This window comes from Corylus avellana, chromosome 8, assembly GCF_965113065.1.
Source record: "Corylus avellana chromosome 8, dhCorAvel1.hap1.2, whole genome shotgun sequence".
Classification (NCBI taxonomy): Eukaryota; Viridiplantae; Streptophyta; class Magnoliopsida; order Fagales; family Betulaceae; genus Corylus; species Corylus avellana.
The window spans coordinates 15,897,383-15,909,275 of NC_142497.1; the positions used below are offsets into that span (position 1 = coordinate 15,897,383).

At 34.3% G+C, this 11,893-nt stretch overlaps 2 pseudogenes across 2 annotated transcripts; both read left to right on the forward strand.

Moving 5' to 3' along the window:
* The first annotated feature begins 822 nt into the window (after positions 1–822).
* LOC132185209 (phenylacetaldehyde reductase-like) lies at positions 823–6,187 on the forward strand (annotated as a pseudogene). The gene is made up of 6 exons (XR_015912931.1): positions 823–1,075; positions 3,424–3,593; positions 3,812–4,001; positions 4,586–4,748; positions 5,306–5,492; positions 6,045–6,187. The product of XR_015912931.1 is annotated as a phenylacetaldehyde reductase-like (transcript).
* A 2-nt stretch (positions 6,188–6,189) lies between these two features.
* On the forward strand, positions 6,190–11,330 carry LOC148584180 (phenylacetaldehyde reductase-like; annotated as a pseudogene). Its single transcript, XR_015912974.1, has 7 exons — positions 6,190–6,666; positions 7,368–7,537; positions 7,966–7,969; positions 8,502–8,701; positions 9,360–9,522; positions 10,019–10,205; positions 10,815–11,330. The product of XR_015912974.1 is annotated as a phenylacetaldehyde reductase-like (transcript).
* Positions 11,331–11,893: the final 563 nt, after the last annotated feature.

Sequence of the window (11,893 nt, forward strand, 5' to 3'; positions counted from 1 at the left end):
TTTTATTATTTCGAACATCATTTGTAGTAGCACACTGGCTGTTCTTTAATATTGTCTTTGAACTTTGTATAATGATGGTATAAAGCTTGTGTTTTGTTTTCAAACATTTAATTTTTGAAGTTTCATGCAGATTGTAAATAAAGCATTGCAGTTGATCTAGTTCACTACCCTAGTAGAATCTTTATGACTCCCTAGTACAGAAGGGTGGACTTGGTTATGCTTGCAAGAGGTTTCTTAGGCTAAGGTTTTGTTTGCTACGTACAATGACTATTCAATCAGAAAAGTGAATAGTTTTGATTGAAAATGAAAGAATGCGAAATGAATAGTCTTGAAATAGTCGTTCTCATGACCCACGAGGAATGACCATTTCTTAAAAAGATGAATAGCTATTCCTCTCAAAATCATGAAAATGGTTATTCAAAGTGTTAGATCCTTAGTATTTAGTCTTAACACTAATGCTATTTTATACCTTATTTTTTATTCCTAACAAAAGCTACTCTTTATTTATTTATTTTTTTCTAAAGGAATAGTTATTTCGGGTATCAAACATAAGCTAAGAGCTGTGAAATTTCACTATATTGCACCAATTTGAGATAAACGGGACTTCGTTGTCCTTAAAGAGTTGGGTACAAGAGTGGAGCGAGACCATTTGCATTCAAGCACATGCCGGCATAGCAAATACTAGCAACTGGCATGTTAACATCCAAGATTTTTTTATTGAGGAAGGGAGATATGTCGCCAATCACATTGTACTAATTCATCTAAATGCTTACACGTGTGAAATTTATGCAATTGCATTCTTCCAAGTTCCGATAGAACAGCATGGTCATTCTGCTTTCATATGGCAAGATAGTAGTAGCATTTGAGAATTACAGTACCTGCAGAGCTATCTGTGCTAATGTTACACAGGGAAATTCCAATTCAAGTTCTATGTTCATCTCCAAGGGTGGCCTCGGACGAGTTGTTCAGAATGGAGATCCAAGAGGCTTGTTCGCTATCTCCTTCAGAACAAGTGTAGACGACGAGGGAATTAAGGGAGATCCGAGGTGGTCGTGTGTTATCTCGTCCGGAATAGGTCTGGACAAGGAGGAGTATTGCGCTACTCCAAACGAGTTAATAATCCTATCCGGACGAGATCACTTTAAATTGACTTAATTATGTGTTACAAGAGAAATGCTAAAGAACTTAACACTTTTTCTCAAATGATCTGGCCCATTCAATAAATAAATAGGTTTAATTTTTTTTTTTTTTTAAATGTGAAGTCCAGATCATTTGGAAAAAAGTGTTAGGGTTTATAGCATTAATTCTCGTGTTACAATTGGTGAAAAATAATAGCCCAAGACCCCAAACAACACCTAGAAAGGGGGTTGAATAAGTATTGACAATATAATGCGAAATTTAAAAATTGACAATATAATGCGAAATTATCTGCCTCTTTGAAATTTAATGATAACTGTTCTTCTATGTTGTACAGGGCACAAAGCTAGCCGAACACAATAAGATGGAAAGAAACTTAGTGTCACAACCAGGAACGTGGCCCCGACAAACCGCCGCACAAACCACCGCATATTGGCTGGAATTCCACCGGAAGCCAGAGCCTTAAGTCATCCCTGTCCTGCTCTAGTTTTAGGGTTTTCGACAAATTGAACCACTTTGGGTATGTTTTCGAACGTTATCTTTCTTGGGACAATGTCAATCTTGGTTGACTTGAATTGGATTGGAATTGATTGAATAAAGTTTGAGAGTTGGGGTTTTAAGAATGCATGAATTGTGGGATTTTCAGTCCATTTTTATGTTCTTCAAATTGTTTGTTCTATTATGAAATTGAGGTCATAATCCCTATGGTTGAATGTTTGGTTGGGTTTAAGTGTTAGAGAGGTTTCTAGTGATGATATTGTATCATGTACCATGCTCATTTGGGATTTGAGATGTAACAACTAGAACCTAAAGTCGGCTGCATTGTAGCAAAATTTTTAAGTGTTCATAGACTGGCTTTATTTTGCACATTAATTTAATCATCAGCCAAGTCCCTATTTCCCACCATAAAAGCGCAAACTACAGCTAAGAACAAGCTATTAAGCTAAGAAGAAGCTCTTTGAGGGAGAGAGAGAGAGACAAAGGTAAGGAATGAGTGGAGGAGGGAAGGTAGTGTGTGTGACTGGTGCTTTCGGTTATATAGCTTCATGGCTTGTGAAGCTCTTGCTCCAACGTGGGTACACAGTCAAAGCCACTGTCAGGGATACAAGTCAGTTCTTACCTCAGTTCGTATAAGAGTTTTTTTATTTTTTTTTATCTTTTTTAATTTTTTAATTTTTTTAATTATTTATTTATTATTATTATTTTTTAAGTTGTAGACTTGTAGTTGTATGATGTATATAAAACTTTCCTGGCCAAAATTAATCAACTTTGGAATCAGTCAACCTTAAGAGCTAGTTCTTTAATACCGTTTGTTAGGGCTTGTTTGGTGCAAAAATCAAGAAAACACATTCTCTGGTTTCATTGTTTTGGTTTGGGAAAATTGCTAAATTGGTCCTCGGAAGTTTAAGGTTTTTGGTATATCTATGTAACAAATAACTCTTTCTGTCGTACCAATTTCAGTGTTTTTTTTTTTTTTTTTGACAAGATCATTATGAATTTGCAAATTTACTTTTAAAAAATCACAAATAAAAAATTGGCCTAGCTCGGGGATGGTTCGGCCACCTCCAACGGTTGAATCTGGGGTGGCAGAACCACCACCCAAGCAGCCCATTTTTTTTCTTTTTATTTTTCTACAATTTGTTGTGGGTAAATTTATAATTTCATAATGACCAGTTGGAAAAATTAATTTGTAAGGAGGGAGTTATTTGTTACACTCTTCCACATAGAGTTATTTGTCACAACCTCAAACCCTAGAGAACAATTTAACAATTTTCCCTTCTAATTTTTTCCAAGTTGATAATGGACGTTGCATAAGATATAAAAGGACATTAGTTAAAAATATATAACCACAAAATCAAAGCAATACAAATTGCAATATATATGGTTTGCCTGCTATATCTTTTATTTAAGTCAGGAAATTGCCTATTCTCTTTTTGCAGCCTCAAACTTTTCCATCATAGTATTGGAAGGCTGTTCATAGTTTTGCAATAAGTCACTATCAGAAAAAAATGGCTTTAATAAAAATTTATAAGAAGAGACACTAATGTAGATTCATGAATAGGCCTAGTATTTATGAATACTTATTAATTGTTCTAAACTTCATGTTCATCCCCTCGAATTTTTTCCCCTTATTTAATTATCACTTACAAAATCAGTACATCCAATGTTCTTTATGATTGCAACCCAGGTTTCACATTTTGATTTTTAGGCTGGATGTAGCATGGGTAGTTTTATTTACTTTCAAAATTTTATATTTATCAGTAGTTCTGCTTATATATGAAACAGATGATCCAAAGAAAACAGAACACTTATTTGCATTTGATGGAGCTAAGGAAAGACTTCATTTGTTCAAAGCTAATTTATTGGAAGAAGGATCCTTTGATTCTGCAGTTGATGGATGTGAAGGTGTTTTTCATACAGCATCTCCACTACTTCTTTCAGCCACTGATCCACAGGTTAATCCAATATACTTCTCCTTACTCCATTTCCTTTTGATGTCATACATTGTCAATCTTTCCACCAATCTTATAGCACTGTACTTGCTTACTGGTATTTCTTTTTCTTTATTTTTTTTTCGAATTTTATGTTCATGATCTCTCATACAAATTTTGTGCAATATGATTAGCTTTTTGATAGCTTAAGAGCTACTTCCCTTTCTGTTTTCATATTTCAGGCAGTATTAATTGATCCAGCTGTGAAGGGAACAATTAATGTTCTTAGATCATGTGCAAAAGTTCCTTCTGTCAAGAGAGTGATTTTAACATCCTCCATGGAAAACCACATATAATGGAAAACCTCTGACCTTGAATGTGGTAGTTGATGAGACCTGGTTTTCAGATGCACTTTTTTGTGAGAAATTGAAGGTGTATGCTTATATTAAGTTCTTATGACTTGTCATCTCTTTGCAAGTTATTCTTCTTACTCTATCACTATAAAGTATCTTGTATACTATGCTTTTGAAGATTCTGCCACCAATTATGTCTAAATGATGATCCTAAAAACATATCTTGCTTTTACACCTTTACATCTGTTGGAAAATCAAAGTAGCTTTCAACTACAGGATTAGTGAGCATATAACCATGTTCAGCTCCTATGCCTCGTTTTGGTTCTTCTAGTTAGATTCCTGTGGGAGAAATCCATTCATAATGAAAAACTACTTGACCCTTCATTAATATTTGACATTACGCTATGTTCAATATAAGATTGAGCAATCTTTAGTTGGTTAATTTGATCGAAACTATTACTGAGTTTTAAATAAGTACATCAGATATTCGATTCATGTTGATGGAGATGGATAATGACAACGGTACAGTTTGTCATAATAAAGTTGTACAAATCTAAAGTTTGGCTTGGATTGATTGGAAACTTGAAGAGCTTAATATGCATCAACTATGTTCATTAGATGTAGACCTTATATTTGTTTCATTTTATCTTTTTTCTATTTCAGAGTTGGTATATGGTTTCAAAAACTTTAGCTGAGGAAGCTGCTTGGAGATTTGCAAAAGAGAACGAAATTGACTTGGTTTCAATAAATCCAGGGTTTGTGATTGGTCCTTTTCTACAACCAACTCTTAATTTTACCACAGAGGAGATTCTGAAACTTATAGATGGTACTCTTTACTCTTTAGCAACTAGTTCCTATTTTATTTACCGGTTAGATGCTCAATTCTTAACATGAGCATCTTAAGAAATGTAGGTATAAACATATCCAAGTAATTTTTTTCAACTTGGCATTAATCTATCGGGCTTCTTCACTTCAGCTTATAGAGTGAGTCGGATTTGTTTCCCTTTCTGCTCGATCTTTCATATATGATCATGAGTTACTATCTTCATTACGTAAAAGAAAGAAAGAATAGAGAAACAAAAAATTGCCTTTCTCTTTTCTTTACGGAAAAAGGCAACGTAATTTCAGGGGAAAGAAATGGTTAAATCTCATTATACAGCTTAGGGATGTACTTAATGATGACTACTTAAGTAATCTCTCACATATCCCACTTAGCTTATGCCAAAACAGTGGATTTAATTACCTGCTTTTGTTGAATCACTAAATGGCCAAATGAAAAACTAGCAAGACTGCATATTTGACTTCAGTGGGAGTAAAATTCTAATTTTCTTCTGCAACAACATTATATCTAATTCTTGACAGTTGAGGCTTTTATGCATGCAGGAGATCAAACATTTCCCAATTCATTCTATAGATTTGTTGATAGTAGAGATGTTGCAAATGCACATATTCAAGCACTTGAAGTTCCTTCAGCCATAGGCAAATATTGTTTAGTTGAAACCGTTATACACTGTCCTGAAGTTATGAAGCTTTTGCATAAACTGTACCCCACTTTGTGCCATCCAGAAAAGTAAGTCATTATTATTTGCAAGTACCGAGTCCCACTTCTTGCTGTGGTTGAATGAACAATAGTCGATTTTCATCCCTTACTATATGTTTAAGGCCATGTTACGTCGATTTTCATCCCTTACTATATGTTTGAGGCCATGTTACTTCTTATTACCTTCTTGGGTGCTGGATTTGCCTGATGAGTACTTCAAAATTTGTGTCTATAGACTACATGTTTACACTCCATATATATATTTTTTTCGCTACTCAGCTTCTGTGATTTGTGTAGTATTGATTACAATGCTAGGCTTGAAAGTTGTGGCCTCATTTATCACTGTGATATTTATTATTATCCATGAAATATGATCTACAATTGCTGCTCAAAACTGTAAGTGGGCTGCTTGATTTTGAATCGCAGGGAAGACATCACATTTCAAGTTTTTCTTGCATTTATGACTTAATATTCATCTACACTGTTTTGATTCAAATTATTGATTTTCAATTAGTCAACTTGCTTTCTGATACTACACAAAATTTTGAGAAAGTTTGTGCATGTCTTTCTCATACATGGCAGATGTGATGACAAACCTTCCATAGCAGGATACCCGGTATCCAAGGAGAAAGCAAAAAGTTTGGGTATCAACTTCATTCCTTTGGAGGTGATCCTTAAGGACACTGTTGAAAGCTTGAAGCAGAAGGGCTTCCTCAGTTTTTGAATGATAAATCTTATTACTCATTTCTTTCTAGAAGGTTCTTATTACTCACAAAATGCTCTGTTAAGTCTTCATTGTAAGAAAATACACATTGATGGCGAACACAGATAGCAACTGACAAGCATATCCAACTAACCAATCCCAAGAAAACATCATGACGCACTCAAAGATTGAAAATTCCATGCCACAAGTGGTGTTTAGGTCCATATGCAGACGTTTTAAGGTTGAAAAGGATGCACGACAACAATAAGTCAACAAAGTTGTACAGAAAAATGAACATGTAAAATATAATTCAAAGTACGAGAAAAGCGTCAACTGCTATATAGTCAAGCAGAAAGACAGAGAGGGAGACAGAGAGAGAGAGTATGAGTGGAGCAGAGAAGGTGGTGTGCGTGACTGGAGCTTCAGGATTCATAGCTTCATGGGTGGTGAAGCTCCTTCTTCAACGTGGGTATACTGTCAAAGCTACAGTTCGTGACCAAAGTTAGTGCTCTCTCCCCCTTTCCTTTTTAATGGTATCAGACAATGTTTTGTAGTAATCTGAATTCTGGGTTTGATCATTCTTTGCCATAACGTACTTTTTTGTGAGTGTTTTGAGTTGTTTGTCTATGTTTTTGCATTTTCGTTGTAATTATTATTATTATTATTTTTTCTCACGTTTGTTTGCCATGCAGTACTTGATATTAATAAATTTAGCGTTCCATTTGGTATTTCTGTGTATATATATTCCACTGATGATCCAAAGAAAACAGAGCATTTACTTTCACTTGATGTAGCGTTAAATCTATATCTTAGGCAAGCACAGTTTTATTTAAATTGCACTAAGACCATTATCCTAGTCACCCAAAACCAATCGTTAAGATAGTCCGGACCACCGTTTTCCTGGTTAAGAGTCAACCTCAGGAAGGGTTTTGATGGGCTAAATGAGATATACTATGTCATGAAATGGGGACCTATCAATATTACAATTGTAGATTCCCATTTAATTATTAGTTTCAAATGCAGTACATTCAATGTTCTTTATGATTGGAAGCCAGCTGGTTTCACATTTGACTTTTAGTCTGGAAAGGTTTTATTTATTTATTTATATTTCCTTATGGATGTAGCATGAGTATTGAGTAGTTTTATTTACTTTAAATTTTTTAGCATATATTTATCAGTAGTTCTGCTTATATATGAAACAGATGATCCAAAGAAAACAGAACACTTACTTGCACTTGATGGAGCTAAGGAAGGACTTCATTTGTTCAAAGCTGATTTAGTGGAAGAAGGATCTTTTAATTCTGCAGTTGATGGATGTGAAGGTGTTTTTCATACAGCATCTCCTGTACTAATTTCATCCACTGATCCACAGGTTTAATCCAATATACTTCTCTTTACTCCATGTACTTTTGATGTCATACACTGTCCATCTTTCCACCGAATCTTATAGCACTGTTTTTGTCCATTTTTATTTTCACTCTTTGTTTGAATCAATTTACACAAGCAAGAATAAAGTCATGCATGATTTGTTGATGCACCTTTTCTGATTAACATTCTTGGTTTCTTTTCCAAGAATGGAATAATACTTCTTTCCAATAAAGTTTCTTGAAAGATATACATCATATTCATGAATCATGATCTCTATAATCTATAATTTATATGGGCAACCTTCCAAAGCAATTGTTGAAGTTTCAGAATTCTAATATGTTAAACAGGTTGTAAGCAATTGATTTTGTTTTTGGCTATAGGTTATTTTTCGTCTTTTTTCCTTTTCATATATCCTTGACCCTTCTACAGCAGTCCGGTCTTTGTTAACAGTAGGCTGTGGCTGACTTTGTTTTTAAGATCATTTATTTTCAGAGGAATGGTTATGTCACGACCTAAAAAAAGTGTTAATCATATCGGCGCTATTCCTACAAAAGGATTAACATGGTACGAGAGCAGATGTCATAAGTTCGAACATTGACTTTACAATATATCGCAATTTTAATTAAATATTCCAAATATTGTGACTTACTTTTTAAGGAAGAGTTTGAGACCACACATGAGGAGGAGTGTTAGAATATTAATGAAATAATTAAATTCATCATTTCTTATCACCTTAAGCTTTTAGGACAAATGGTGATTTAACAAAAAAGAAACAATAAAGAATAAATTGCACATAATTAATCTACAATTGCAGCTTTTCACAGTGTTGCTGTAATTCCAACTTCTAGTTGGTTTGCCTGAAAACATGCAAGTACAAGACTGCACTGTTATAATTCAAACAAATTTTTGTCCAATATGATTAGCTTTTTGATACCTTACTTCCCTTTCTGCTTTCATATTTCTGGCAGAATTAATTGATCCAGCAGTGAAGGGAACAATTAACGTTCTTAGATCATGTGCAAAAGTTCCTTCAGTCAAGAGAGTGATTGTAACATCCTCTTTGGCTGCAGTTGCATATAATGGAAAACCACTTACTTTGGATGTGGTAGTTGATGAGACCTGGTTTTCAGATGCACTTTTTTGTGAGAAATTGAAGGCACGTGCTTATGTTAAGTTCTTATTACTCTTCTTACTTTATCACTATAAAATATTTTATATACTATGCTTTTGAAGATTTTGCTACCATTTATGTATAAATAATGATCCTACAAACATAAAAGAGTATTGGTAATGCCATTTTAGTTTGACATGTCCGCTGGTGCACCGGATCCAACGGTACAAAACAAGACTACTCCTTCAATTCTGAATCCATCTAACATTCTTTGTTTTTTTCTTGGCTAGGATGTTCTTAGCTCTGAACTTGTTATGCCTCTTGTTTAAGATATTTGTATTGTTATCTTGGTTTTTCATGTTTACATCAGTTGGAAAACAAAGTAGCTTTCAACTACAGAATCAGTGAGCATATAACCATGTTCAGCTCCTATGCCTCTTTTTGGTTCTTCTAGCTAGATTCCTGTCATATGAAGCATAAATCCATTCATAATGAAAAACTACCTGACCCTTCAGTAATATTCGACATTATGCTATGTTAAATATAAGATAGAGCAATTTTAGTTGGTTAATTTGATCGAAACTATTACTAAGTTTGAAAGAAATACATCAGATATATGATTCATGCATTTAAAGCCAAATAGTGTTTATGCATCAACTATGTTAATTCAATGTAAACATTATATGTGTTTCATTTTATCTTTTTTCTATTTCAGAATTGGTATATGGTTTCAAAAACTTTAGCTGAGGAAGCTGCTTGGAGATTTGCAATAGAGAATGAAATTGACCTGGTTACAATAAATCCAGGGTTTGTGATTGGTCCCTTTTTACAATCAACTCTTAATCTTACCATGGAGGAGATTCTGAAACTTATAGCTGGTACTCTTTACACTTGAGCAACTAGTTCCTATTTTATTTACCAGAAATTCAGAACCGCCTTAACATGAGCATCTTAAGAAATGTAGGTATAAACATATGCATGTAATTTTTTTTCTACTTGGCATTAATCTATCAGGCTTCTACGCTTCCAGCTGATAGAGTGAGTGTAGAAAGAAAAAAGAAACAAGCTTTTTACTTTCCTTTCCGGAAAAGGCTTCCGATTGAGGGGAACCTATTTTCAGGGGAAAGAAATAGTTAAATCTCATTATACAGCTTAGGGTTGTACTTAATGATGACTACTTATCAAGTAATCTCTCTCACATATCCCACTTAGCTTCTGCCAAAAAGTCGATTTAATTACCTGCTTTTGTTGAATCACTAAATGAAAAACTAACAAGACTGCATATTTGACTTTAGTGGGAGTAAAATTTTAATTTTCTTCTTCAACTACATTATATCTAATTCTTGACAGTTGAGGCTTTTATTATGCATGCAGGAGCTGAAACATTTTCTCTTACATTCTATCCATTTGTCGATGTTAGAGATGTTGCAAATGCTCACATTCAAGCACTTGAAGTTCCTTCAGCCACAGGCAGATATTGTTTAGTTGAAACCGTTGTACACAGTTCTGAGGCTATCAAGATTTTGCATAAACTGTTCCCCACTTTGCGCCTTCCTGAAAAGTAAGTCATTATTATTTGCAAGTACTGAGTGCCACTTCTTGATGCGGTTGAATGAACAATAGTCGATTTTCATCTCTTACAATATGTTTAAGGCCATGTTACTTATTGTTTTCTTGGGTATTGTTTTTTCCTGATGAGTACTCAAAATTTGTGGCTGTACACTACATGTTTACACTCTATATAGCATTTTCTTTTTTTCTACTCAGCTTCTGTGATTTGTGCTTACAATGCTGCTAGGCTTGAAAGTTGTGGCCCCATTTATCACTGTGATATGTATTATCCATGAAATATGATCTACACTTGCTGAATCAATACTGTAAGTGAGCTACTTGATTTTGTATTGAGGAAAGACATCTCATCTATCCCTTACCCTTAATTTAGCTTGCTAATTCTCTGCTTTTTTAAAAGCTCCTTTTGTTTTCATTATTTAATCACCAGAAACAGGAGAATGGTTCTAATGTTTTTCTTGCATTTATGACTAAATATTCAACAATACTGCTTTTGGTCAAATTATTGATTTTAAATTAGTCAACTTGCTTCCTAATATGAATTTTTCTGACACAACACAAAATTCTGAGAAAGTTTGCATGTCTTTCTCATTCATGGCAGATGTGATGACAAGCCTTCCATGCCAGGACATCAGGTATCCAAGGAGAAAGCAAAAAGTTTGGGTATCAACTTCATTCCTCTGGAGGTGACTCTTAGGGACACTGTTGAAACTTGAAAGCTTGAAGGAGAAGGGTTTCCTCAGTTTCTGAATGATGTTAATGATAGGGTAGTGATGCAAATAATTGTGAACAAACTGTGTTCCCGTCAAATATAAATGTCGAGATGAGTGAAAACCATATTAATTCTAAATAAAAGTTTGATTAATCAGTTATTCTAAAACCTAAGCCAAGAAAGAACAGTGTGTTGTATTTAATAAATGCCCCAACATGTGAAACTGCATCTTCCATATGGTGTATGATTTTTCTTTGTGCTTCTCCTCCTCAATTCAACAGTTAGGCAAAGTGGGGGCAGTGGCCAAAAAGTTTCTGACACTCTTGATAGTTTCAAGTAAAGAGGTGGCCTTTATGGTCATCCTGTTGTTGGGACCTTAGGACTCCCCTGCTAGAACCGTGAAATGAACAAATAGAAACTCTCAGATTCTGTTAAAGTATAACTTGTGTTGGGAAAAGTAATTCATATCAAAGTTTAATAAGAGGAGAAATTTTACTTGTAACCCCTAATCTTTCATCACTTATACAATCATGCTCTCAAACTTTAAAAAATGTCAATTTAGGGCATTTTTCAAAAGTTTGCAATGTCAATCATCTCGTCAAAATTCAGCGTTAAATCCTAACGGAGGAAGTGAAATTTTAAAAAATACCCCAGTCCAAAGTGTTTTTGTAATTTTATGATCTTTGGAATATTTTGGATCCCTTCAATGAGCAGCCTTGCTAAGTCCCATTTCAGGCGGGGTGTGGCTGCATGGCTATATAATTTACCCATTAGATGGTTATTCCAAGCTATGATTAGGTTTTTAGCGAGCTTGAATTCTCCATCAGCTTCCAATTTAACAAATAACAATCAAAAGAACAAATATTAAAAATGAACATGTGGAGCATGTGTAGCACTCATCTTGGGATGAGCGGTAATTACAACTTTGACCCTTTTCTTTTTTGTCGAATTGACCTGGCCTGCAGATT